This window comes from Pseudorasbora parva, chromosome 11 (genome assembly GCF_024679245.1).
Source record: "Pseudorasbora parva isolate DD20220531a chromosome 11, ASM2467924v1, whole genome shotgun sequence".
Taxonomy (NCBI): Eukaryota; Metazoa; Chordata; class Actinopteri; order Cypriniformes; family Gobionidae; genus Pseudorasbora; species Pseudorasbora parva.
In genome coordinates, this window is record NC_090182.1 from 29,990,254 (window position 1) to 30,017,149 (window position 26,896).

Sequence of the window (26,896 nt, forward strand, 5' to 3'; positions counted from 1 at the left end):
CAGTGGACGGAAAGTTGCATAGTGCACCTTTAATGGGATAATAGTTATTGCTCTCATTAAAGCCGTTAAGTGCACAGTCTTTTGTCTTATTGTCAGATTTTCAAGTAATATTTGCTGAAGATCAAAGTGTGTGATGTTATGTAATGTGTTCACCAAGCTGGTTGGTTGGGTTCCTGTCATTAAACCAACACGATCTCATGGTAATGCGTATAAAAAACTGCGTAGCATATGCACGCCAAAACCCATTTTGCCAGATACATTTCACGAGATTGCACACTCATACTATTGATACGCATTTTCGTGAGATCAGGCTTCTTTAAACACTCTAATGTAAAGACTTTAAAAAATATATATTATTAATGAAAAAACTGTAAATACTTCCGGAACTAATGTGTATGGCATGAGTGTGGGAGCGTCTATCATTCAGACTGACCAATGGCAAATGGGGAATTTCAATAGTCATTATTTAAGTTCAATGACACTATTGGTTCAGAAATTATACACTACATGTTTAATGACCTACATTTATCACTGCCACATTATAGCTCCCTTAAACAAGCCCAAAGGAAACAAACACATATAAGCAAATAAGCACATACAGAAATTATTCAAAACAACAGTATGTGTAAATCAGCTGGATTTACAGACAGTAGCAGTTAGAGTAGAGATAGAGAGAAGGTGGATGGCATCAGTGCCTTCAGAAATCAATCTTTTGTGTTCAGAGATGTTCACCGCATGACAACAATCCCACCGTTTCAAAAGGTCCTCTCTCTTCCCAAAGCTACAATAGAGGTGTGCTACTATTTTGGGAGCCATACATTAACAATGCCTGTCAAAGCGATATCAGTATGTTCCCACACAGTACGCCGCAAATAGATTTGTATTATGTAATTCTTTGAAGGCCTCGGCTCTATGGCTGATGATGTGTGTTTTGTGGTTCACCCTATGATTAAACAGACCACCTGCTCAGATATCAGCGCTCTGCGGCTTCAGATGGATTCCCGTCTGCTTCAATGTCTGTGGTCTGTCTCTCAGGTGAAATACACAATACAGCAGTAAACGGAGATGCGAGTCTCCCGATGGCATACGGCTCATGTTCTGTCACCACACAGAAGACAAAAGCTCGGGGGTGAACCTCTATCAGCCAGCTCCGCTCCATTTTGGGGGGCCGTCAAAAGACAGCAAAATAATATCTTCATTGTGCAGTATGAAGTCAGAGATTGCTGCAAAAATGCAGGGTGTTTTCCCACCACATTAAATAGACTCTGCGTCATAGAGAGCATCTTTGTTGGAGCTTGTGAACAAGCAAAGGACAGTCTGAAAAGAATGAAAGGTTCCCAGTGTGAGATTGTAGCCATCTCAGCCTCATTCGGTCCATTCGCCACACACTAAATAGAACTAACACCACCTATTTTCCCTTATACACCACCTGTATGGCTCCACGAGGAGAGAAAGGTCAGTGAAAATGGAGAGCAGTAAATTCAATTCACATGCAATTGCTTTGGAAAATGCAATTCTGTGAAAGTCTGAATCTCAGCGGCTGCAGTGAACCAAAATAAGAGGGGAAAAAAATTCAATGTTCTGTGCAATCCAGTCTTCTCATTAAGTGTCTATACTGCCATTCTTTTACGTAATCTAGAGTGTTCCACAAAACAGCCTCTATTTTATAATGCATAACCTCCTAATATCTACAAGGTACACTCAAACAACAGCCAACATTTTTAAATGACAAATGGGCACCCTGGTATTTGGCTCTATTAAATCACAAATCAAGATCCATCATTTTATAATTACATGGCAGCTATCATTTCATCACCCAAATGTGCGATTATGCACAGGATCCTTTCAACCATATAGCATATCATTTTTTTTTTTAAGCAAAGAAAAGAAGTAAAGCTGAAAATTCAACCTCCATAAAGTTATAATAATCTGTATTCAAGGGCCACTTTGGTAGCTGAGGAGACATTGAACCTGCAGCACAATGCAATTTTGAATTTTGAATGAAAAATAAATTACCTATGGCTTAAATGTCATTAAGCGTGTAGCTGTCAGGATTAGATGTGTAAAAAACAAGTCAGAGCGCTGCAAGGCAGTGTCAAGCTAAGGCATGAAAACTCCATAGTTTTATAATGCAAATCTTGGAGACAATTACTTGGTAATAAATTAGACAGTTTGATATCTGACAATCCAATTTCAGTTGAATAAAAGCTGTCAAAAATAAACTCATCCAAAACAAAATGGTTGGTCATATAGCAGAGTGAATAGCAATACAGCAGTGGTCTAGTCAAATACGCCCCATAGGAGCGCTCCCTCTTGATCGTATTAATTGGATCACTCCAATGGAGGAGAGGTTAAGTGCATCTGTCCTGTGTACACTAATCCCTTCAGTAAAGATTAGCTGTAATGTGTAAAAAGCTTGTTTTTGAGGTAGTTTGTCTCAGGCAAAATCTGCTCAAAAGGATCAAAAGTATCTCAGTTGCCAAAGGAAATACAAACGAATCATGTTCTTAACTCAAACACTTGAGAGAATAAATCACACATTATATGAATATAGCTGAGTTTTGTGAGATATATCAACACTTTTGGAATGATGTTTGACCAGTTGAATTGGAGGAAAAGAAATGACTGTTGTATGAAGGAGTTTATGTCATGACCAAAAACATCTTTTGATATACAGCTCATTAATTTCTTGCTCTGATCCGTGAATTAATTTAGTCTACAGTCAGGATAGAGATCTCTTTATTACAGAATACAGCTACACACAGCTTGTTTATGCTGGTTTGTGCAAGCTTTCTCAGTGCAGTGATGTACTGTAAGTGTGTGTGTGTGTTGAAGTGTGCATCCACACTGCCATCTAGTGCATCTGAATGAATCACAATGCATGTGGGCATGTTTAACTCTAGAGCATTTACTTGGCATGCAATATACAGTGAGATCAAAATTAGAGAACAACAAACAATTTCCTAAATTTCAAGGTCACTGCTTAGTCCTTTTTGAAATTATCCTAACAGCAGTTTTAAGCATATTTCACAAGTTAAATATATTCTGAAGTACAGTATATACAACTTAAATAAGACAATAGAAAAATACCTTCAAGATACCTTCAAGCTTTAGGTGTTAATCTGGCACTTGGTGCTAATTTCTGTAATAATCTGGCAAACCCTATTTAACTTTAAGCAAATTTTCCAATTTTCACTGACTTTGCAAGATGGCAAGCCACTCTAAGGTGACTGAAACCCTACGACACCAGGTTGTCCAGATGAAGGCCAAAAGGATGACCCTTTCAGCTATTTCCAAATCTGTCATTTCTAGAATATTGAAGCTTTACAAAGACACTAATTCATTCAAGTACCCCAAAAGGTATGCAAGACCAATGCACAAGAGGACAGGACAATGCGGAGACTTTCAATGTGGAATCACATGCAAACACTGCAGCTGGAATTACTCGCCAGTTCAGAGCTGATCACAGTAAGGATGTGTTTGGCCATACAGTGTCTTGTCATTTAAGAGAATTCAGACTAAATGCTCACTCTGCAGTGACCAAGCCTCTCATCAGCAGAAAGAATCAAAAGGCTAGACTAACCTTTGCTGAGGAGCATGTTGTGTGAACAGAGGAGAACTGGTCCAAAGTTCATTTTAGTGATAAATGCAAGTTTAATATATTTGTGTCTGATGGGAAATGTTCACCATCAAACTGGGGAAAAATTGAACCCAAAAGTGCCCAAAGAAGTCAGTGAAAGTTGGAGGAGGAAGTGGTATGGTTTTGGGGATATTTCTGCAGCAGGAGTTGGGCCTATTATACAGCTACATGGCAGAACCTCAGAACATGTTTATTAGAACCTCCTTCGGCAACGTGGTTCTTTCACTGCGAGCATCTCCCAATCAGCCCGAAATGCCCCCAATCACACTCCAAAACGGCTTAAACAGTTCCTTGAAAGTGAGAGCATTGAAATAATGAAATGGCCAGCCCAAAGTCTGATCTAAACCCCATTGAAAATCTTTGTAAAATCATTGGCGACAAAGTTATGGCTAAAAAAAACACTACAGTTACCGAACTGTGGAAGAGACCGGAGGAAGAGTGGACCAAGATCACACCGGAACAATCAAAGCAAGGGCCTCTATACCTCCTACTATTTTTTGACTGCTGTAAGCATCACATTTTAGTTGTAATGTTTTTTTTTGTGTGTGCTGCATTGGTTATTGTTTGACAAAATAAAGGTTTTTGTTGAAGTACCTTTTTTTTTTTTTTTTTTTTAAACATGCTGGCAGAACAATGGTATACCCACAGCTAATCTTCCTTCAAACTTCAAGCAATGAATATCAACAATATTTCTGAAAAAAATCGATTTTTCTAAATTGTTCGCTAATTTTGATCTCCACTGTACATCATCTTTTCTAGAATTATTTGCAGTATAGTTATGACAGGGACAGTCTCTTTGGAGCAACTGTTTCATTGGATAAATAACCCTTTGCTCCTCCCACTTGGTTACTGTTGCTAACAAACTTGCCAGAATATTTAATAAGAATGAACTGGAGATTTCTGTGGACAGCACAGTTTTCAGCAAATGTGCTTTTAAATCCATTGTATCTGCAGATTTGTTAAAGGGTTACTTCAGCGATTAGCATATGGCTTTGTATCAGTAGAAACCCTGGAGTTTATTCAAATGAACGTGCTCCCCCTCATATCCCCCTGAGACGAGAGATTTATGCACTTTATTTCTGTAAAAATTCCTCCCTTGCCACAAATTTGACGATACGATACTTTTGACGTGACAAAAGACGATATTTGCGTCATCTTTGGAATGTTTGGCCAGAGGCTAAAGACTACAGCCAGCAGAGGGAGCCATTTCCGCATGTTTTCAACCCCCACATGAGGATGGATATCCCACTCACAGCACAGCTCGCAGCTGCAGGCATTCATTTAAAAGGATGCTAAGCAATGTAAGTGTTTTAACTTCTCAAATTAATTTCTATGAAAGTTCAGCTTCCAAAGGCATGAACTGAAAACGCACCAGACTGAACACGCGTTGTGAATGTATGCTGCGAATGTGGTCGCGACTTCCTCAGCTCATCACGAGAGCTCATTATCTTGTTTATGACGTTAAATTTAATCTGACTCCTAATCTGAGTTAGTGCTGAAGGACTCACACGGCAACTCAATCGTTATATTGAACAGACACGTTCAGTATTTAATTGTAGTGTCTTCTCCAACTCAGTCACTGTTCTCCAGTAGCGTGGTTTTGGGAATGACCTCACAGGGCAGCGAAGCATTCTGGGAATTGTAGTCTTTCATCCCCATGAGACAAAAATAAATGTTCTTTCTTTTCTCAGTCTAGAAGGCACCAAATTCAAAAATAATTTCACATTTCTACTACATTAATGACTCAGTTTAAATACAGATTTATCTTCCCAGTGCTGAAGTACCCCTTTAAGAAACTGTTAAATTAACCAGTGAAGTGATTACAAATTTCAGCAACTGTAAGTGAAAATTGATGTAAACACCAATGTGAACGGAGACAAAACTTATTTCAAAGCAATTATGAATGAGTGAGGGAACATAATAACTTCTATAATTTCTTCAACATTTCCACCAAGATATTGTGAACTCATTAGCAACACTAAGTTGACATGAATCAAAACATGAATGTAATGATGTTAGGTTAACAATAATTTACGGGAGCACATATACAGTAGATGTTCTTACTGATGTTATAATGTCATACATGTTCATTTTGGAATGAGGTTTGACACAGTTAAATCCATGCCATAGCAATAATTGTAATAATTGACAATATTTTACCGTACTGTTAAAAGTTGAGTTTAAAAGTATCCAAACACACCAATCCAAGAGCAAAAGCTGAGAAAACAACGACAATTGATCATTAACATCTTAGGCAGGAGTAAATCCCGGGATACACTGCACGAGTTTAGCAATATAGAATCATTACAAATCACACTGCGCGGCATGGATCAATTAAAGGGATAGTTCACCTAAAAATGTTAATTTGATGTTTATCAGCTTAAAGATGTAGGTGTGTTTGTTACTTCAGTAGAACAAAAATGAAGATTTTTAACTTCAACCGTTGCTCGTATATTGCATGTCAATGCTTTGTTTTTCTATGACAGCCACTATGACAATAATAAACACAGACATACGATTCCATATTAAACACAGCAGATTGTGGCAACACATTGATGTCTTAAGACATGAAACAATCAATTTCTTCGATAACCTGAACAGTGGTGTGTTATTTTTTTTTTACCTCGTCAGATGAATTTTATGTATTCCCCAGCGCAATTACTTTCATCGAAGAAGGTCAAAATCCTAGTGCGATAATAGATATATTTACATGGATACCACATTCAACCGATCTGCTGTATATGATCGCCGAAAACGATGTCGTGTTGATTTCATGCCGCTTGTTTATTGGCTGGTCAGTAGGCATAGGCCTTGTGTGATGATCATGCTGAATTGCTAACACTATTAGGGATGTTAACCGATGATCGCTTGACCGATGGTTGACCATATCAACGTTAACTGATCAAAGTTGTCGGTTGTCGGTAAAAAAAAAAAAATCTCTAAATTAGGGTGAACTAAATAGCCATCTCATTCTAAAATCTTTTAGTGTGAAGTGAACAAATCCCTCACACTCATCAAACTCGCCTGTTTGTACTTAATAAACCAATAAAAACATTTGGCACGAGGTCACAGCTTTTGGGTTTGGTGCTCACAAGGTTTGCAAAAAGTAAACAGACTAAAACACTCGAGGTTAGAGCCAGGGCAGACGACAGTATGAAGCGTGCAAAGAAAAGTAGTGTGGGACCATTTCACCATAAAGAACAAGAAGTCCTCGCTGCAGCCTGAAGCACAATGACGTACTGTATCAGATCCAACACGTACTGGACGCGCATGTGCAGTGGTTTCATTCACAATTCGATGACGTCATATCCGCATGCGCAGTAGAGTTTTGGGGACATCATTGAATGCACAGGAGAGTTTGCTGGATAGATAAATAGGCTACTCAAACCACTCGCGCAAAAATAATGATTAATAACATCAGGACACACGTTTTGCATTTTCCCTTGAATGTGTAGGTTACTGGTATTTTAAGTTCTTTACAGATCGTGTTGCATTGTACCTTGAGGATTAAAATTACACAGACAATTACTTGACTCATTTTCCTTCCCCTCAACAGCTAGTATGATCAGAATATAAAATTCTAACTGTTTTGCATGCATGTACAGCAAAGCTAGGATAATTTAAGCATCGCATTTATGAAAAGATGATTTATTCATCAATAATTACTTAATACTATTTATCAGTACTACAATTACACAGTAGAACATCATCTATATACAATATTGATCATACATGTCACTAAGACTATGCATGCGCATTATAAATTAACCCAGAGATCGGTATGAATGACATTGCCATAACGATCTACCATCCAGTACGCATTGGGTCTGATCCAGCTACGTCATCGTGCTACAAGCTGCAGCGAGGGGTGTCTCAAAAAGAACGACACAGATGTAAGTTGCAACTTGTGTGATACAGTGCTTAAATACAGTAGTAGCACATCATATTTCTTTATTATTGTTAGCACTACCTCGTACTAAAGCGTCGTCTCTTCGGAGCTGTCATTTTCTTAAATGAGCTGTGGCAATGTTTCAAATGAGCTTCTTACGCTAGACAAATGCCTTTATTTTCAACACGATCACCTTGTACCCAAACCATTTTGAAACTAAGGAGCCATTTGTCCTCCGATTACAAACAAGCTCCTCTGCGCCGCGTTTGCGTGTTTGCGGGAGTCATGTTTTGCGCTGTAGGGGATTTTTAAAGAAAATTGACGTGAGTGGAAGGCAGGCGGCGGCGCCGGGACAGTGTGTGTGAGAGCGGTAGGCAGAGAGATGCGACAGAGTTGCGAGATTGCTGGCGCGGCTCGCGGCTGTTATTTCAAATAGCGCAGATTATTTTAAATTAATCGGTTAACCGGTTTAAACCGGCTAATGAGGCTCAGTGGTCGGCCAAGAAAATGTGTAGTTTTCGCCATCCCCAGACACTATAAGACAATTTTTTTGTAGGCCATCATTGGTTGCAAGTCCTCTCTCATTGTACGACATAGTACCAATGATTAGGAGCACTGATCACAGAAATCGCCACGATTGTTTCACAAAGGCAATCTTTCGTCTGGGACAGCCAGAAACCATGCCGCGTGTCCCGGGCTTTAGAGGAGGGTCAATGGTCCGATCTTTGTTCTCCTATTGTTCAAATAGCATTGCTAAATATCATAACACATGCTTGCACTAACAGCCTGTTGCAAATATGAATCAGTGCAAATGTAGTGGTTATTGTTATAAAAGCATATACACATTGAAGCTACACTCTGATGAGTATGCAACAAGTCTGCATGAAAAGAGGAAATCATCCACATCTACATACTCTTTAAGAATTCAAACTGTGAGAAGAAACTGTGTTTCTCCATCCAACAATCCATTATAAATTATTACTCTCTCTGTGTCTAATGGGGATGGTTTTCAACATATTTAGACTAAATCACCTTATCATCCAAATTAATTTGTACAAACAATATTACACTATCCTAAAGCTTTTATTTAAAAAAATTACAAACTAAACATTCACTGCAAACACCACAGATATATTTTACTCACTCATAAATACTGTATGCCGTCTCTCCGCTGCTCTAAATATTTTCAGTCAATCTAATGCTATTTAATGAGCATAAAATTGCAGAGGAAGACCATTTACCCCAAATAAAAAACACGTTGGACAGACTGGCACTCGGGTCATTATCGTTCCATTTTCTAGGCAACGGTGCTCTCACAGAAAGTGCCTCAGGTGTTATTACGTGCTGCGGTAGAAACTCGATAGCCAAGTCCCGTGAGATTGACTCTGGCATAGGTTCAGGTTTGGCCAGCGGGGTGGAAGTGGAAATTGAGCTCTGAGGATCAGAGGGAGGTGAGTTGGATGGGGAGGGGGGGTGTTTACTCGACACTGCCACTGAATTGTGCGGTTCAACTGAGGGGCAGCCACCTGTCACTAGGCTATCCCTTTACCTCAACCAGTCGTACACAGTTCGTCTCCTTGTTCAGACTGACTCCCCGCCGGCCCTCTGGCAAACACTCTCTGTGTTCCTTAAGACTCCCATGTGGTCTTCCACATGTCTGCCATGTAACAAACTGTCAGGTGATGGGATAGAGTGGCTGAAATCATGCAAACACTTAACATATTGAATTACTCTCAGTACATGTTCAAGCTATATACATAACCTGATAAGCATCAACTACTAATATTGATCCATGCTGCATTTGTTAATTTATGTCAAAATGTATTTAGTTAAAGGGTTAATTCACCCAAAAATTCTGTCATTAATTACCTACCCTCATGTCGTTTGACACCCGTAAGATCTCAGTTCATCTTCGAACACAAATTAAGATATTTTGTTGAAATCCGATGGCTCAGAAAGGCCTCCATTGACACCAATGTCATTTCCTCTCTCAAGACCCACAAAAGCAGCTAAAGACGTCATTACAAAGCCTATCTCACTACAGCGGTTCTGCAATAATTTTATGAAGCAACGACAATAGTTTTTGTGCGCAAAAATAAATAAATAACTTATATAGTGATGGGCCGATTTTAAAATAAATACATCTCAGTGCTTAATAAATCAGCGTATCTATTCATGATTCGGATCAAAGTCACATGAATCCGAATTGTGAATTGATTTGCTAATCAAAACACTTTGAGGCTTCAGGAAGCAGTGTTTTGAAATTGGCCATCTCTTTATAAGTCGTTATTTTGGATTTTTTTGCCCACAAAAACTATTCTCGTCATTCATAAAATTATTGTAGAACCACTGTAGTGAGATGGACTTTGTAACAACTTATGGGCCTTTATGGGTCTTGAGAGAGGAAATGACATTGGTGTCAATGGAGGCCTTTTTGAGCCATCGGATTTTAACAAAAATATCTTAATTTGTGTCCCGAAGATGAACGGAGGTCTTACGGGTGTCGAAACACATGAGTGTAAGTAATTTATGTCAGAATTTTCATTTTTGGGTGAACTAACTCGAAGAAGCCACAGGTTCTGTAGTTTTGATACCATTCGTTCATGAAATACATGGCAATCCACAATCTCTTACTGTGTTTTCATATTTCATGTCAGTCAATTTAAAAGAGCTAAAGCTAGTCATATGACTCTACTGTGAAGATATCGCACTAGTGCACAAATAAAACTGCGTAATATTTCAACTTGGTTCTCGAGGCATCGCGGATATCTTATTTTATCGCTCTAAAACACCAGAAGATTATTTATAGTGCACTTTAAAGACACAAAAGCCTCTTTACAAGGAGAGAAAAGGAAAGAAAAAAGCGTTGTGCAAAGAAAATGCATTAAAATGTCATTTGAAATTCCACAAAAGGCAATTTAGCCTCACGAAGACCATATAAAAACCACTAAAAGATGACAAAAGGGCAATGAGAAGGCAGATGAGACACTAGCGCTAAAATCCAAGTTTATTTTTTGAAAATGCAAGGTTATAATGGATGGAAAATGAAAGCAATGTTGTATGTCAGATGGCAGAGGCTGTGCCCACCAGCTGCGGCTGATGACCCGGAGAGAGAAACTGAAGCTGTCATAACTGCTTGCTGAATTCATTATAACAGGAGGAAGTGACACACGGCCATCCTTGAAGTTCTTTTCTACCTAAACAATGCCTTACTGATGAAGAGCAGAATTCGGCGGCTCATTTAAGAACAATATGCTTGACAATTAGAAGAGAGAGACTGTGTGCTCAGCCTCTCCCTGTTAATTGTAGGTTGTGGGCTTTTCAAAGATGCACCGGCAGTGAATCTGTGGGAAGGCAAACTGAACTGAAACAACAAACCATTGTGTTCATGCAATCCTATATTTGAAGAAATGTATTATTAAAATGTTATCACATACTGGATCTCTGAATCACTCTGAAAGGGATATTTCACCCCAAAATTCAAGTTCTGTCGTCGTTTCATGCAATTTCAAAGCTTTCTGAAAACAAAGGGGGATGTTAGGCAGAATGACAGCCTCAGTCACCATACACTTTCATCATATGGGATAAAAAAGATTAAGATGAGATATTCTGCCAAACATCTCCCTTTGTGTTCCACGGAAGAACGAGTCGTACGGGTTTTGAACAACATCAGGGCGAGTAAACGATGAGATTCATTTTGAGGTGATCATCTTTAATTTCATCTCTTACAACCGTAAAAGATCAAAGTATCGACTTCATCTGAAAAGATAAATGATGTCCGATTTGTGCGTCGCTCTTTAAGTTGTAATGATTCGCAAAGCATTTTGTAAATCACTTGACTATGAACAAGAAATGTATATGAAATTGACATGTTGCAGCTACATTTACATAAGCTAGAGAAAAACATTGTCATAAACAACAGTATTAACCCTTAAATTCATACCTCGGGTCTTTAGTGACCCAGGACGTCATTCCCTACCCTCCTCCTCATTCATTTTTTAAAAGTTATACATCAACCTTCTTACTCTTAGTATTCCTCAATCAATTTATTATAAACAATATAACAAGAAGAAATAATACATTTATAAAAATACATGTTTTCCCATTCATGTTTTGTATAGAGTTGCTGACAACCCGTGTAACAGTGCAGTTATATTTTTTTTCCTGTACAATAATAATTGAATCCTTGATGACTGAATAAGTGCCGTGCACCTTTACACCACAAAGTGGCGATGTCTGATACACAATGACAAAGTGGCGTTTCACTCATAGTTAGCGCAGGCAGAAAACAAAAGAATAGGAAGAATCATCAGTAAAAATTTAAACGGCTCAGAGATTTACTGCAGAGCAAGTGCTGAAGGAAATCAAATATTAGTGTCAATGCCACTTGACGGTGGATCTGTTGAAGTGAGCAGTCAGCGATCAAAATATTGCTTTTGAAGATGTTGAAAATTATGTTTTGAGAACGTGTTTGAAATGCTGAATGCACTGGGAAATTAGCTCTGACGAGGACAGTGATGATAACATCTGTACAAACAAGCTCCAAAAGCTAACAAAATATGCTTTATTTTATCTTCTGTAACTGTCGCTCTAATATCAGGAGAGTTTTATATATTATCGTGACCGGTAGAGACCCATCCGTGTTAGATATAGATCCGGGTCCCTAAAGACCCGAAAATAATGATTAGCGAAACACTCATTTCGCCACAAAATGTATGTCATTGAATATGTTCCACTGTTTTTACACATATTTAGTGAAAGATATGCATTTACTTGCATTATACAAATTCTTTACGCAATTCTGCTCCGCTGGGTCCCTGAGGGTTAAATAAACCAACCGAATTCGCTAAAATGAATCAGACTTCCCAATGATAATTAGCAAAGATTCTTTAGACATAAATACACGACAGTGTTTATAGTACAGTCTCAGTAGACAGCCAGCCACTATGTTTGCAAATATCATTTCCCATACACAAGAACGGAATGTTGTAAATGGATCCAAGATTATCATGTTTCATTTAAGATGGGTAAGATGGGTACGAACTTTCCCAGCATGTCTGGCTGATTCCTTCAGAGGTATGCCAGTTTGCTTTTGTTAGTGTTGTGGATAGATTTCCCTTCCCAAGCTCTGGAATCCAGCAGGCTGACTGGGTGGCAACAATGTGGGTCTTTATTCGCTCCTTAAGGCAGAGCGGTGGAACGCCTACACATGGCGAGTGCACTGATCCACACGCTATGGCCTTCAGCCCAACCAGGATGACAATTAAGCCAGACAGGACAAAACTGCAAGGCTCATACAGAAACACCCAGGAAAATGTGACACTTTAGGAGTCATAAATAACTGACTTTCACTGTCACTATAGTTCATGTTGCTGTGCACGTGTGACTTCAAGCAAAGTGGATTTAGGCGACAAGGAAGTGAGGGAACTAATGACTTACTTTGTTGGATTTAATGTTGCGTTGGCATTGACTAATTACATACATTTGCCTGCTCGATCTTTCCTCATTACCACGAACGGAGAATTGGGCACATAGTTCATTTCCTGTTCATGTTCAGGGCAGGAATAGGTGGAGAAGAGGGTCCAAATGAACTGCATGAGATTTGTGATGACGCATCAAAGTAATTAGTCGTTCTTTTTTCTCAACAAGCACTTTTAACTCTTCCGAGTTTGTAGCACCGATCCAATCTGGGCGCAGCAATTAGGTTATGGCTGTTTTCTTCCGAATGCAAATATCCGAAATGAAAGTGGGTGCCCTGACGTCTCGTAAAATGTACTTATGACAAACTGCTCTAGCCTCCATCCATGTAATTAATATTTGGGCAAGCAGAAGTCAGAACCAAGAACAGCAATATGCAAATCACTAGAGCGCTCAGTAGAACGGAATCATAAAATATGCATGAGCAGAAAAAGGCGAAAAACCCTTGCTTGTTAGAGATCAATACTTTAGAAAGCTGTTAACGTAACAACAGGTGAAGTGCTAAGTAAAATATGACAAATGACACACAGCATAGCTTAACGCTGACTTCAGCACAACATTCACTTTACTAGGAACATGTACAGATAAAAGCAAGGAACAGGGTGAATTCAGGTAAATTTGGCAACTCCTTGACATTTAGATCAACAATATTTGTGACCTGTGCTGGCAAAAGGAGTCGGAATGTGCACAGGATCATTTCAAACTACAAGGTACAATTTTTATTTTGGTCCATCCATATGAAGGTTTTTACAAAAATGTGTTCATTAATTAGTTTAAAATTATTGTCAAGGTGAATATTCACGCAAACATTATCTGTTGTGTCTAATGCAATATCGGCTGACTGTTTCATTAAAGGGTTAGTTTACCCAAAAATGAAAATTCTGTCATTAATTACTTACCCTAATGTCATTCAACACCCGTAAGATCTCCGTTCATCTTCGGAACACAAATTAAGATATTTTTGTTGAAATCCAATGGCTTAGACAGGCCTCCATTGACACCAATGTCATTTCCTCTGTCAAGACCCATAAAAGCCACTAAAGACGTTGTTACAAAGCCCATCTCACAGTTGTTCTACAATCATTTTATGAAGCGACAGGAATAGATTTTGTGTGCAAAACTAACCCAACACACTTTAACTGTGCAGTAAGTGGTCATTTTCTGACACAAATTTTTGAAATGTAGGCTTAAATCTTTTAATTTTTCTGAAAAATGCTTGATTTTCACCGAACACGTAGTCATATCGTATTGTAACGATATCGAAATATCTGGCATGAAAATCGAGATATTAAATTTTGTCCATATCGTTCAGCCCTATTTCCCACTTAGGTCTTTTTAGTGCTGGAAAGCTTTTCCAATATTAAAACAGGTCCTAACTTGTGCCTGGGCATAACCCTTCTTTTTCATCTGACCTTTTCTCTTTTGTAATGTCTCTCAGCCATTTCTCTTTCTATAGTGTTTCTTCAAATCTCCCTCTAGCTCACTCTTTCTCCTCCTCCATCATGAGTGGACATGCCCCCTACTGCTGACTGGCTAAATGTGTGTTGTGGTGCTCAGTCCGATGCACGTTCAACAGTGTTTATCAGAAATTGCTTAACCCTTTCGCACGTACGTTCTTAAAAATAAGACTGGCAGCCTGGCGTGAGTTTTTTTATTGCGACCGTTATTTTGCAATGACATGCGTTCTAATTTCCATGGTAACACACATCAACCTTGACACGTGAGTTTTTGCAGTGACGCAGTCACAATGGCGCTCGTGGTGGATGACCGCGTGCAGGTGAGCGCTCTATGAATGTTTTGCTTTATTTTTTTAATTCAAAACCTTTCACATTATTTGTTAGCGTGTACACACTATGGTTGACATGTTTATGTTGCTATTTTTTCCCCACTGCTTTGAATTTCGCTTGCACACGGCATTTTGCATCTCCCTCACAACATCCGCGTGTCAAATGGTGAGTATATTTTAGTTTTTTTCCTCCTATTTTGGAGCACATATAATTATTTACAAACATGCAATAAATATGAATAAAGATATTAAAAAAATTCTCTTGTAAAACGAACAGTACTCAAAAATGTGGACGTTCAAATGTCATGTTTGTCATTTTGCACATTGCAAATATGCTCCGTGTATTCGGTAAAGTTATTAGGGTTCAGTTGGCTTGATACGTAACATGAATATATTATTTGTTTTAGTGTTTATATTGTTACTGAGTTTCATATTTCACTAGCAAAGCAGAGAAAAGCTATATGGTCACGCCTCACTGACTATTAGCTTGCATATAGTTTAAGTTACATGATGTCAAATGCATACATGATGACCTTTTCTCTGCTTTGCTAGTCAGAATGTGTTGTATAAGTTTAGCATAATTAAAACGTATGTCTTTTGTTAAAAAGAAATTGCAAAATGTACACATTTCATTCATGTTTTATTAAATCTCCTCAATTTAAGCTAAATGTTTTTTTGTTTAGACTATTATACATATATACACTTTCTAATAAAATTACAAAACAAATTATAAATATAATTGCAATGAACAACAATCAAAATAGTATTATAAACAAAACAATAAATATACTGTTCTCCAGCAGCCCTCTCATCAGGTTCGTCTTGAATTGCAGGGAAGTGATTTCCTTTCCTACTCACAGTAGAACAAATCGATAAGGCGTAAGGAAGAGGATAGAATAGTATGTGACAGTGTGATCTGTTTATTATTGTACATTTGTTTATAGAGGGTATGCATGTGACCTCACCGTCAGCTGGCATGTAAACACCTTATATCTTATACCTTAATCGCAATATTGCCTCTCTGACCAAAGTGCATGTGCGCGGACATATACGGATGCTGTGCGTTGTTCACACAACTTCATGAATGAACTCTGTGACATTATTCTGAAGTTTTCTCTTCTCCAAATCACTAAACACTGTCAACACAACCCGCTGTGCAGTCTCTGCTCCTTATCTTCATACAGATGGAGAGAATGTGACGACAACGTAGGCAAACCCGGCATTGCGATGTTCATCAGGGTGCTGAATAATATCTTGTACAGCCATAAAGATGTATTTTGATTTGCTAGCAAATTTAAACAATGGCCAGTAACATGCATAATGTATGCCTATATGAGTGTGGTATAACTTATTAGCAAATAATAAAAACTATTAGAAGAGAGATTTAAAAAAAACCTGTTATAATTTAATTAATTCTTTATTCAGTTATAATTGAATTAAAATATTTTAGTTATAATTAAATTAATTTATGGACTGACACAATCTGTTCAGTAAACCACTGTTAAAAAAAAAAAAAAAAAAAAAAAAAACTATTTTATATTTAGTTTTCTCTCCCCTGCTGTACCGAACCGTGACTTCAGAACCGAGGTGCATACCAAACCGTCAGTTTTGTTTACCATTACACCCTTAGTATATTGTATTTATTTAAAGCATTCACAGGCAAATTTGATTTATGTATTTTACTGGTTTCAAAATCAGGCATGTAAAAATGCCAGGAAATGTTCTTGTCAATATCCATGGATCACTGGATCTTTGGTAAGTTTTAAGCACCACTATATCAAGTCTAAGCTTTAGTTTAAACTGAAACTTGTTTACTCGTTGTTTACACCGGTTCCCCTATTAAATCCAGTCACGCAGCAGCTCTTTTGCCACTCACTCAGGAAAGTGACATCCATGCATACCCTTTATAACACTTTTGTTTACATTAATTGAAAATGTGATCAATTTTTTTTATCTTGTTTATATTCTTTGATTTATAGAAATATCTTACCAGTAATTTGCCGGTAGACAATGTGGCTGTTCAGTAAAACTGTGTCAAGTAGGTGAAAGAAGATATTTTTGTACCACTTGGTAGACTTTCTGGTGCATTCAAGAAAACCAGTCATCATGTCCGCTTTGTCAACTGCTCCCATCTTTTTGTTGTACTCCAGCACACATACTGGCTTCATCTTGGCTTGCCCAGTGATGTGATCCAGCTTCCCTGTGGCTGCCATACCAGTTGGATGGACAGTGGTAAGGACATGGACGTCTCTCTTATCATGCTATTTGACTGCCAACTGTGATCCATTTTCCTTGAGTTCCACATTACCCTTTGTCATTCTACAGGCGAATGTTGGCATCCCTTTGCGGTTTGCACACACAGTCCCACAAGCTCCAGTGCCAAGAGACAAGGTTCTGGAAAAGTGTGGGACTACTGTACCAGTTATCCACATAAAGGACATGACCCTTTCTGAGGTAAGGTCCTAGTAGTGTCATTACAACAGACCCAGAAATCCCAAGTCCTTGGTGGTGTTTTATGGCACTGGTAGATCTGGAGTAAATGATCATGTCCTGCACATAACCAGTGAGCACATCACACAAAACAAAAAACTTGACCCCAAATCTGTGCCATTTAGATGGAATGAACTGACGAAATGCCAGCCTGCCTTTCCACTTCATCAGAGATTCATCAACACACAGATCCCGGTATGGCACAAAAATGCGATGAAAGGAGGAGGTGAGAGCAGTAAAATATTTCTGATTTTTTTCAGAGGGTCATTTAAAACTGCTGTTGCATTGTTTGAACAGTGAAGACAGCAGAGGAGCAGAAGGAATCGGTCCTGTGAAAACAAAGACCCGAAAAATGGTGTCAAGAGCATGGGGTCTGTGCTCCAGTAATCCTGAGCTTCAAGGTTCGGGGGAAGGTCTTCATCACTGTCACTCTCTGCCTCACTGTCAAAATTCTCCTCATCAGAATTAAAAAAAACTCCTCTATTTCCTCACTTGTCAGTTGTCTTCTTTTGAAAAAATTGTCTTGCTTTTTCTCTGAAGTAGTTAAAAACTGGTAAATTGTATTAAAATTGTGTCTGCAGTGGGTACCAACGCGAGTGTGAGGTAACAGTGACATAACTTGTCAGCAGGAAAAAATGCTTGCAATGCATGTTTTACATTTAAATTTATGCATTTGGCAGACGCTTTTATCCAAAGAGACTTACATTGCATTTTAAGGTACACATTTTACATTTTTGTCAGTTTTTGCTTTCCCTGGGAATCGAACCCATGACCTTGGCGTTGCTAGCACTATGCTCTACTGTTTGAGCTACAGGAAAGGTTTTATTTTATTATTTTTCATTAAAATATTTTCAAACTTGTTAACTAAATTTAAATGGATGCAAGTTAACTCCTTATGGTTTATGTACTTATTAAAAATATATATGTTAGAATAGATGTTCTGTAATTTATCACTAGCTGTGGGTGTGGCGCCGTCATGTGTTTACAACAGTACCAGGGAGGCAGTCAGCTGGATTTGCGACACAAGATCACCCACTTCTCCTGATTATATGTGACATTACATGAGGGAACAGCCCTAGACTGATCGTACACATGAAATGGTAGTAAATGATTGTGTTAGTTGATATGTAATGTTATAGCGGGCTAACGTTATGGGCATTTGTGCCGCGATTATGTGTTTACAACAGTGCCAGGGAGGCAAAGCTAGCTGGATTTATAACACAAGATCACCCACTTCTCCTGATATATGTGACATTACGTAAGGGAACAGCATAGACTGATCGATCACGTCAAAGGGTAGAAAATGATTGTTATTTGATCGGTAATATTATCACGGGCCATTTATAACACTGATATCTTGCTGTTATATATAGTAGTATGCAGTTACAAACTATATTTAGTGTTTGCTGATATTTTTGTGGTTGTGTAATATAATTTGAAGTGTATGAAACCTAAAATAAACATTAAAAGACACCGAGCGAAGTCAGTCTTTCATTCACTCAGTCTTTGGCTCAGCGCCAGTCAGCGCGCTAAAACAGATTTTAAATTTTGAATTCGGCAGTTGGTCACTGAGCGTTCTAATCGCACCGGTATGATCGTACGCACCAGGGACCAGCACAGAATGATCATACGGGTTTGATCGTACGTGTCAAAGGGTTAACCCTCAACAAGCTAACAGTTTTCAAAACTGTGATAATACTTGTGTTGGAAATATCAAACAGATAATTCATATTTTGCACTGCATGTATAGTGTGCATGCATAAAGTGACTGTAAAGACATTTATAATATTACAAAAGATTTCTATTTCAAATAGATGCCATTCTTTTAAAGGTTCATCAAAGAATTCTGAAAACAAATGTATCAATTTCCACAAAAAGCAACATTGGAAATAATATATACAATAAATGATTCTAGCAAATCAGCATATTAGAGTGATTTCTAAAGGATCATGTAACACTCAAGATATGTTGCTAAAATAAAACATGCTGCAGGCAAGTAAAAATTGGCCTCACTGGGCAATCACAAGAAATCTTATTATTGAGCTCCATGTAAAAAAAAAAGGCCCAATTTTCTTGAATTCACACTATCAAGACAAATGCTGAGATACTGTAACGAGGCTGTCTGGAAGGAAATAGTGCAATAATGAAAGTCTGGCCCTAATGGCATCTAATCCACACATAAGAGCTCTACATTGCATGCCGTTGGCTCGCCAATGGATAATTAAGGGTCATCTGCAGCCACAGACCTGTTCTTTTGGTCCACTATTTTGGTCAGCACACAAACACATGGTCCCCCCTGAAGTCTAGACAACCCCACCCTGCTGACTGGCATTCTATTGCTCCAAACAAACAAAACAACTAAAACAATAGCATTGTGTTTAAACTTTCCCATTGAGATTACAAGTTTCAACATCTGTGCTACTTCCATCAGCTGAAGGTGATACGTTTGACCTTGAGTAAAACACTTAAATAGTCGACCAGTCTGGTTCTTTTTTCTTTTTCTATTTCCCCCCTTTAACACCATTTCAGACTCAATGTTCATGTTAAGAGCCAGGTTTAGGTATTTTTAAATATAACAATAAATAAGAATTTTGTCTAAAAATACTTTAAGACTAAGTTTGGATTTATTTGGTTAAAAACCTTTTCAAAACAGTGGATTCTGACATGATTATGTAAAAGCACTTTCAGTACCCAAAAAAGCGCTATAATGTAACAAATTATTATATATAGATTATTATTATAATATGATTTTTTATTTTATTTATTTTTTTATCTGTCTGGTTCAAACTGCTGCCAAACTGTTTCATACACTCATTTGTGTCCCAAAGCAATTCAATTCATGTCATATTCAAGTAAGAAGTAGTCAAACACTGTCTGTTTGTTTTATGCGGAGGGAGAGGTGTGTTCGCCATGGACTGAAAGACAAACAAATTAAAACCTTTTGAGTGCCACTGGCTATGGGGCTGTTTGAGTAAACAATGAAGCAAAAGCTAGCTAAGGATCCAGTGGCTGATTCACAAAGTTTACAACAGAAAAAGATGAACAGCGCCCTGAAGGAATTTGTTGGGGTTGTTGTCTCATGACCCATTTTAACCTTGTCCTGTCATTTTTTTATATATTTTTTTTTTCACAGTGGGATTCGTGAAAAAGCTTTTTTGTTTGCCGAGGCAGACTGACTATGTTTTGATGCTGAGAGACATGCAAATCTTTCTGGTTAGGTGAATGTCTCGACATCCATCTCAGTGACACTAATGTGCATTGAGGCTAATGAGCTTATGGCAGCGTTAATTATTTCAGCGGGACAAAAATGACAATTTGCGATGTCTTCTAAATGTCTTGAATAACAGCTTACACTGCGCCACATCCTTTAAAGTGAGATAAACTGCCACCATACTGAGGACTGAACAATTTATGATGATGTCCCGTGTCTCGGAAGGAAAAAGGGAAATTGTATGAAGTCACACAGGATGACATTTTTATGAGGTACCAGTATTAATAAATGGCATAAAAAAATGACTTGTCATTACTTTTAACATATACTGTGCAACATATATCTTTAAATATGACATTGAAGCAGTAAAGTCCATGAATCAAAAGGTTCTTAAAATGTTCTTTGCAACACCTTCAGTGCTCAGTATCTTAACAACCATGTTCAAGTTAGCTAGCCTGACAAGCCAGACCCACATCAAGATCAAGTTGGGGCTGGGAACACACCATTGGAAGGGCTTAATCCAGAGGGCGGGATAAACGGTTGTCTTTCAAAGTCCCTCTGCATACAGTAGTATAACGCTACAACCAAGAGCAACGAAGAAGGTGAATGCACGGAGCTAGTTCAGTTCATTTTATTGCTTTTTAGGATCTTTAAAGCTCCTTTCTTAGAAATTAGAATATACAAAGGTTTTTTTGTAATAAAAAAATAAAATTATGTCATATATTGTGATATATTATTACAATTTAAAATAATTGGTTTTCAATTTATTATACTTTAAATTATCATTTATTTCTGTGATGCAAAGCTAAATTTTCAGTATCATTCCTCCAGCCTTCAGTCACATGATCCTTCAGAAATCATTCTAATATGATGATTCGTTTTCAAAGTTGGAAACAGTTCTGCTGCTTAATATTTTTTCATAACCTGTGATACTTTTTTATGATACTTTGATGAATAAAAAGTAAAAAAAAAATAAAAAAAGTTTTAAAAATAGAAATATTTTGTAACAACAATATACTAGCCTGACGTGGTCATACTCAATTCTAGTCAGAATATGAGTCTGATACTGCTCCATTGGGCTGATTATGGGGCGTTTCAACCGAACCAGGAAAGACATCAATTGGATAGACCAACAACCAATCAGAGCAACGAAGCGACACATAACATTAGTTGTCAAATGTCAACAGAGTTCAACTACACTGTGTTGCCAAGTCTGCGTTTTTTTCCCCGCGGGTTGTTTTCTATGTCCTCGGGTTGAAGCGACTGTTATGTGATATATAGACCCATGAGTGCGAATTTATGCAGTTATCCTTGCCAAAATAACACACTTTTTACCCACCAAACGTCATTTCCCCCCCGGAGAACCCCCCGAGAAGCTATTGTTTAGGGCTAGTAGTTGGCGGGTTTTGTTGTAAAAACTTGGCAACCCTGTCTGCACGCGCTCTGGTATCAGGCTGGAATACACAATCTTTGCCGGTGTTGTAAAAAAATAAAATTATTTAATGATACACAGAGTACTTACGCAACATGATCATCATTTTTGAGAGAAATTGTGAAGGTGAATGCATATACAAGCAAGCTCTCCATTTAAGATTTGAACAAATATAATCCAAGCCCCTTTGATGACGTGCATGATTACGTTACTGTCGATCATCTGTCCGTCATCATCTAAAGCCCGCCCTGATGATTTCATTGGTCCGAACAGTTTCTGTTCAGAGATAATTACTCCTCTATGGAGCAAGGCCAGACCGAACTGCCCGACCTAAAAATGTTGTGGACGGGGCTAAGTTCGGCTGGCATACAGGCTAACAATATTACTGGCTACTGGTCAGTAATTTAGGGTCAGTCATTTTTTTCTTTCTTTTTTTGAAATAAATCAATAATTTTATTCAGCAAGTATGTGTTAAATTGAGAACAATTGATATTAAAGGAGATTTTATATTTTTAGAAAATATGTTTTTATTTTGAATAAATGCAGTTCTTTTGAACCTTTTATTCATCTAATATATTAGGCAGCAGAACTGTTTCCAACACTCATAATAAATCAAAATATTACAATGATTTCTGAAGGATCATGTGATAGACTGGATGTCACATGTGACACTGAAGACTGGAGTAACCATCCTGAAAATTCAGCTTCGCGTCACAGAAATAAATTATAATTTAAAGTATAATAAATTGAAAACCAAATATTTAGAATTGTAATAATATATCACAATATTTTAAAACAAATCTGTATTTTTGTTCAAATAAATGCAGGCTTGATGAGCAGAGAAATCGTCTTTCAAAAACATTACAAATAGTAATGTGTGCAAAAACTATTGCCAAGAGGGGCTTAATTCCTAAACCTCTATGTGGATCTTGGCCAGCACTGGGCATTTGCGATGAACCGCTCTCAAAACACAACTTCACCTCGTCTTGACTCTGACTCAAAACAAAATTAGTCATACCCATTTCAACAGTGCTGCATTATTTGAAGGGTCTCCTAGAAAAAGCAGTGTGCATTATGCGACGGCCTGTCATGCAGTCAGGTCCATTGAGTAATCATTCAGTGAGAGCTCAATAAGCAGGACAAAAAACAGAAGGAGAGTTTAAATCAGCAGACTAAGTATAACTGAAAACCACAATATGAACAGTAAATCAGTGTGAGATCACATAGGCTAAAGAGTTTATCCAGAGGAAGATCTCGTTGGTACAGTAAACCAGAAAAAAAGGTATTATAAGACATTTCAAATCAACCTTCAGGCCTTATTTTTATAAGTGCTGGCATGAACGCATGCCTCTCTAATTGAATATTAGACCCCTGACAAGAAGCTAACAACATTAATGGACCCCCTTCCTAATCTCCACCAGATTCCTGGCAATATATCTTAGCTATATCTCAATATTTTCTGTAGATATATCCTCCAGCTCTTCAGCAACCCTTCTCATGCTGCCTTGCCTGAGATAAGAATAGTACATAGCCTCAAGAAATACATTTGGCACAGCAGGTCAGCCATGGAAAATTACCTTCTGTGCTTTTTAATATCAAGAAACTTTTCTTCCCTTTTGAGCTGCAAAAACACCAGTCTAATAGAAGGAAAGAAAGCAGAAGATGGCATGAGAGTTGATTTTCCATATATATGACAAAACAAAGAAAGCTTTTGGATAGGAAAGCCTTTATATGGTAACAGATTTTCTCATGTACCACTTAACCACGTAGGGTGGTCTAAACTGGATGATTGTTGCTAGTTTAAGAATGCCCTACAATACCGGCAGGAAGTTGAGACTACTCAGCATAAACAGAAGAAAGGCTGAAACAACACTGAAGTCCTTTTCAATCGCAGTTCTGGGCACCTTTTAACCGCATCACAGACTGCCAACATGAGACCATACCTCACATTCTAAAATGAGTCACTTCCTCAAGAACAAAACATATCATATAAGCAACTCTTATTATTATCATCACAAAGCTAATTCTATGATTCCTAAAAAGCTTTAAGGTCTGGTTCCAAGTGGTGCAAGTGAAAAGCTGCACTGTAAAACCATTATGCCTGAAATGCATCAAACCACATGAATGTCAGACCAGTGCTGACAGCACAGCCGGTGACACAGGTGTCAGTCCCTAGTGGATATACAATAATCTCAGTGTTACTATGGGGATGACAGAACTTTTATGAATAAACAGCACTAAAATAACCCGGCAATGCACAACAATGCATTGTAAGCTATAGTATAGATGTGGTATGAGATGAAAAGCAACTGGCTACAAAAACACACCCCACATGAACTGCTCTGAATGAAAAACAGGCATTTTCAATATGGGGGCGTGAAATATGCTTCCTATTGCTAAGGGCAGGTACACCTCCACACAGTTCTGATATTTCTACCATGGGAACAAAGCATGCCAATTTGGTTTAAGATACTGACAAACACTCAAGCCACTGAAGCTCCCCAAGATATAAAGGAATAGCCAAAAAAAGTTCTCATAATTTACATTTACCATGGATTACATAAGAAAAACGTATGTTTATACGCTTTTTAAATGCATTATATGGTTTTGTTTGATCAGGTATGACAAACAGCTACCTCCCCATGGGGTCCTATGTCTGAAAACAACTTAAAGGGATAGTTCACCCAAAAATGAAAATGTTATGTTTATCTGCCTACCCCCAGGGCAATCTAAGATGTAGGTGTGTTTGTTTCTTCAGAACACAAATTAAGATTTTAAACTCCAACCATTCCTCATATATTGCATGTCATTGGGGTCCGATTAGAATTAGAATATACATCAAATCTTCATGTCTGGGTGAAATATCACTTTAACAGGCAGACTGAATTTTCAGCTAACTCAATGGCTATGTTCAAAATCACCCAATACACCCTTATAACGTGTGCTTTGTAGTGGAGCCTGAAACCATGCCAGATAGCAAGGGTACATCTTAAAGATGACTGTTAAAGAGAGTTTAATCTGGAAATCATCTGTTGTGTACAAACATCGTTTAAACATCTTACAAAAAGCAGTCTCACATTAAACCATAAACATCTTAAAAAACATTTTCTAAATGTCTATTTAAATCTGACAGAACATGTCTTACGGACATATTGCAGATGAACAAACACTATACACATCTTGCAGATGTATAGGCAGACATCAAATAGACGTCTCAGTGATGTACATGTATAGGAAAATTACCAAGTGCACTCATTCAATATCATATGCAACTTAATAACAAGACACAACCATGGGATTAACAACTTCAATTTCATCCTATTGGAAGACTATGGACCACTTTTTATAAGAATTCTCTAATTTGCCATTTGAAGCATTATAACTTCAGATCAACCTTCATGTATGTATGTATGTCTGTGTGATATATATATATATATATATATATATATATATATATATATATATATATATATATATATATATATATATATATATATATGCTAATTATTTATTTTTATACACCTTTAGATACACAGAAGAAAGTCATAGGCTACGGTCTAAAAACATTTATTTTATGAGAGTGGGAAAAAATGACAGGATTTAGGCTAACTATAGTAGCCATCAAACACAAGTTCACCTCTCCTTGGTGAGGGGTATTTCTGTGCTTTCTGTACTCCATCTCTCTTTCAAGACATCTAAAACTTCCATACAAATTACATGAATATACTGAAAAAAATAAAAACTCAAGAGTAGGCGTAAAAGCGGCAGAAATGGGATCATGTTGTTCTTGCACGTTATCCAGAAGCTTTCATCACCGGAGAAGTCACATGCAGGCTGTCTGCTGTATTTTAATTTTGTATAGTTTAGCTAGGCTATAGGAAAAACAGAATTCGAATACAAATACCAATAATGTATAATATTAAACCGGATAAAATGTTTCTATAATGTCGATATAGTATGCAGAGCAATACGCGTTAAGAGTTGTTATTTTATGTAAAATATAGGCTACCGTCTGTTACGTTTTAAGTGTTCAAAAACTTAAGTGTACTTACCTTGATTTGTAGTCACAGTGTTTCCCTTTTTGCGTATCTTGTTGCAATAGTAAACAGCAGCGTTGGTATTACACTGAGAAAGCGGAGTGTGTTTGTTGTGATTGAGATGCGCGCAGAAGTTTATGGAAATCAGTCGCCAAATTGCCAATCCTCACGTGCATTTTCCTTCGCCTTGAGCAAAGCAATAAATACGCGCAAATACAGTCAGCTCTGTGTTGACAGCTCCCTTACTGTAACAATCAAGTATGAACGACGGGTTTGACGCTACACCTCCTATTCCGCGGGCTCCACACACAACTACTCCCCACGGACACGTGATCATCCCACGGGAATAGCTCTCATCCCTCCCTCACCGGCAGCTGGGATCGGTTAAACCGGCATCGCTTCGGCAGGACACGTCCTTGAGTTCGGCTTTGTCGATTCCCTTGCTTCCTTTTTGATGGCATGTATTGGACAATGGAAACCGTTTGACAAGCATTGACATTGAAAACAGTTTGAGCTGACGGATATCGATCTGGTTATGTAAACAGAAATATCGACTAAATGTCTACATTCAACAAGAATATTATTGGGCTATGAACGGGTCTGACCGACCTACTTACTTTCTTAAAAAGTATTCTTTCTGTTTTAGCAGCTATATAGACTAGAAGTAGCTAGCCTATCCCTTTCAAGTTCTGTAACCAAAAAAAGTTAGGTTACAAGTTAACCAAGCTCGCGTTTTCACCTGATAAATGATAATAGCAATACAAAAAGATGGTAACCATGGAAACAGTAGGCTGCTCCAGCACTTTTGTTCATTTCAGGATGGAACTATAGTTAGGCTATATCCAAGTTATTTATATTAGAATATAACAGATTGATTGTTGATTTAAATATCACAAAAATATCGCAGATAAAGGAATATCTGGATTGTATAAA

General features: G+C 37.8%; 1 protein-coding gene and 1 long non-coding RNA gene across 5 annotated transcripts in view; one reads left to right on the top strand and one right to left on the bottom strand.

Annotated features, from left to right (window-relative positions):
• mid2 (midline 2) overlaps positions 1–26,280 on the bottom strand; it is a 216,986-nt gene extending 190,706 nt beyond the window's left edge. For both annotated transcript variants that reach the window (XM_067457769.1, XM_067457767.1), the window contains exon 1: positions 25,979–26,280. The gene's annotated coding sequence lies outside the window, so the exon portion shown is untranslated. The remainder of the gene's footprint in view (positions 1–25,978) is intronic.
• LOC137092346 (uncharacterized) lies at positions 17,035–18,477 on the top strand. Of its 3 annotated transcripts, none has more exons than XR_010908226.1 (3): positions 17,035–17,247; positions 17,409–17,509; positions 17,581–18,477. It is a non-coding gene; the product is annotated as an uncharacterized lncRNA (long non-coding RNA). The 3 variants fall into 3 exon arrangements; XR_010908224.1 differs by having other exon boundaries at positions 17,409–17,478; positions 17,544–18,477; XR_010908225.1 differs by having other exon boundaries at positions 17,409–17,478.
• Positions 26,281–26,896: the final 616 nt, after the last annotated feature.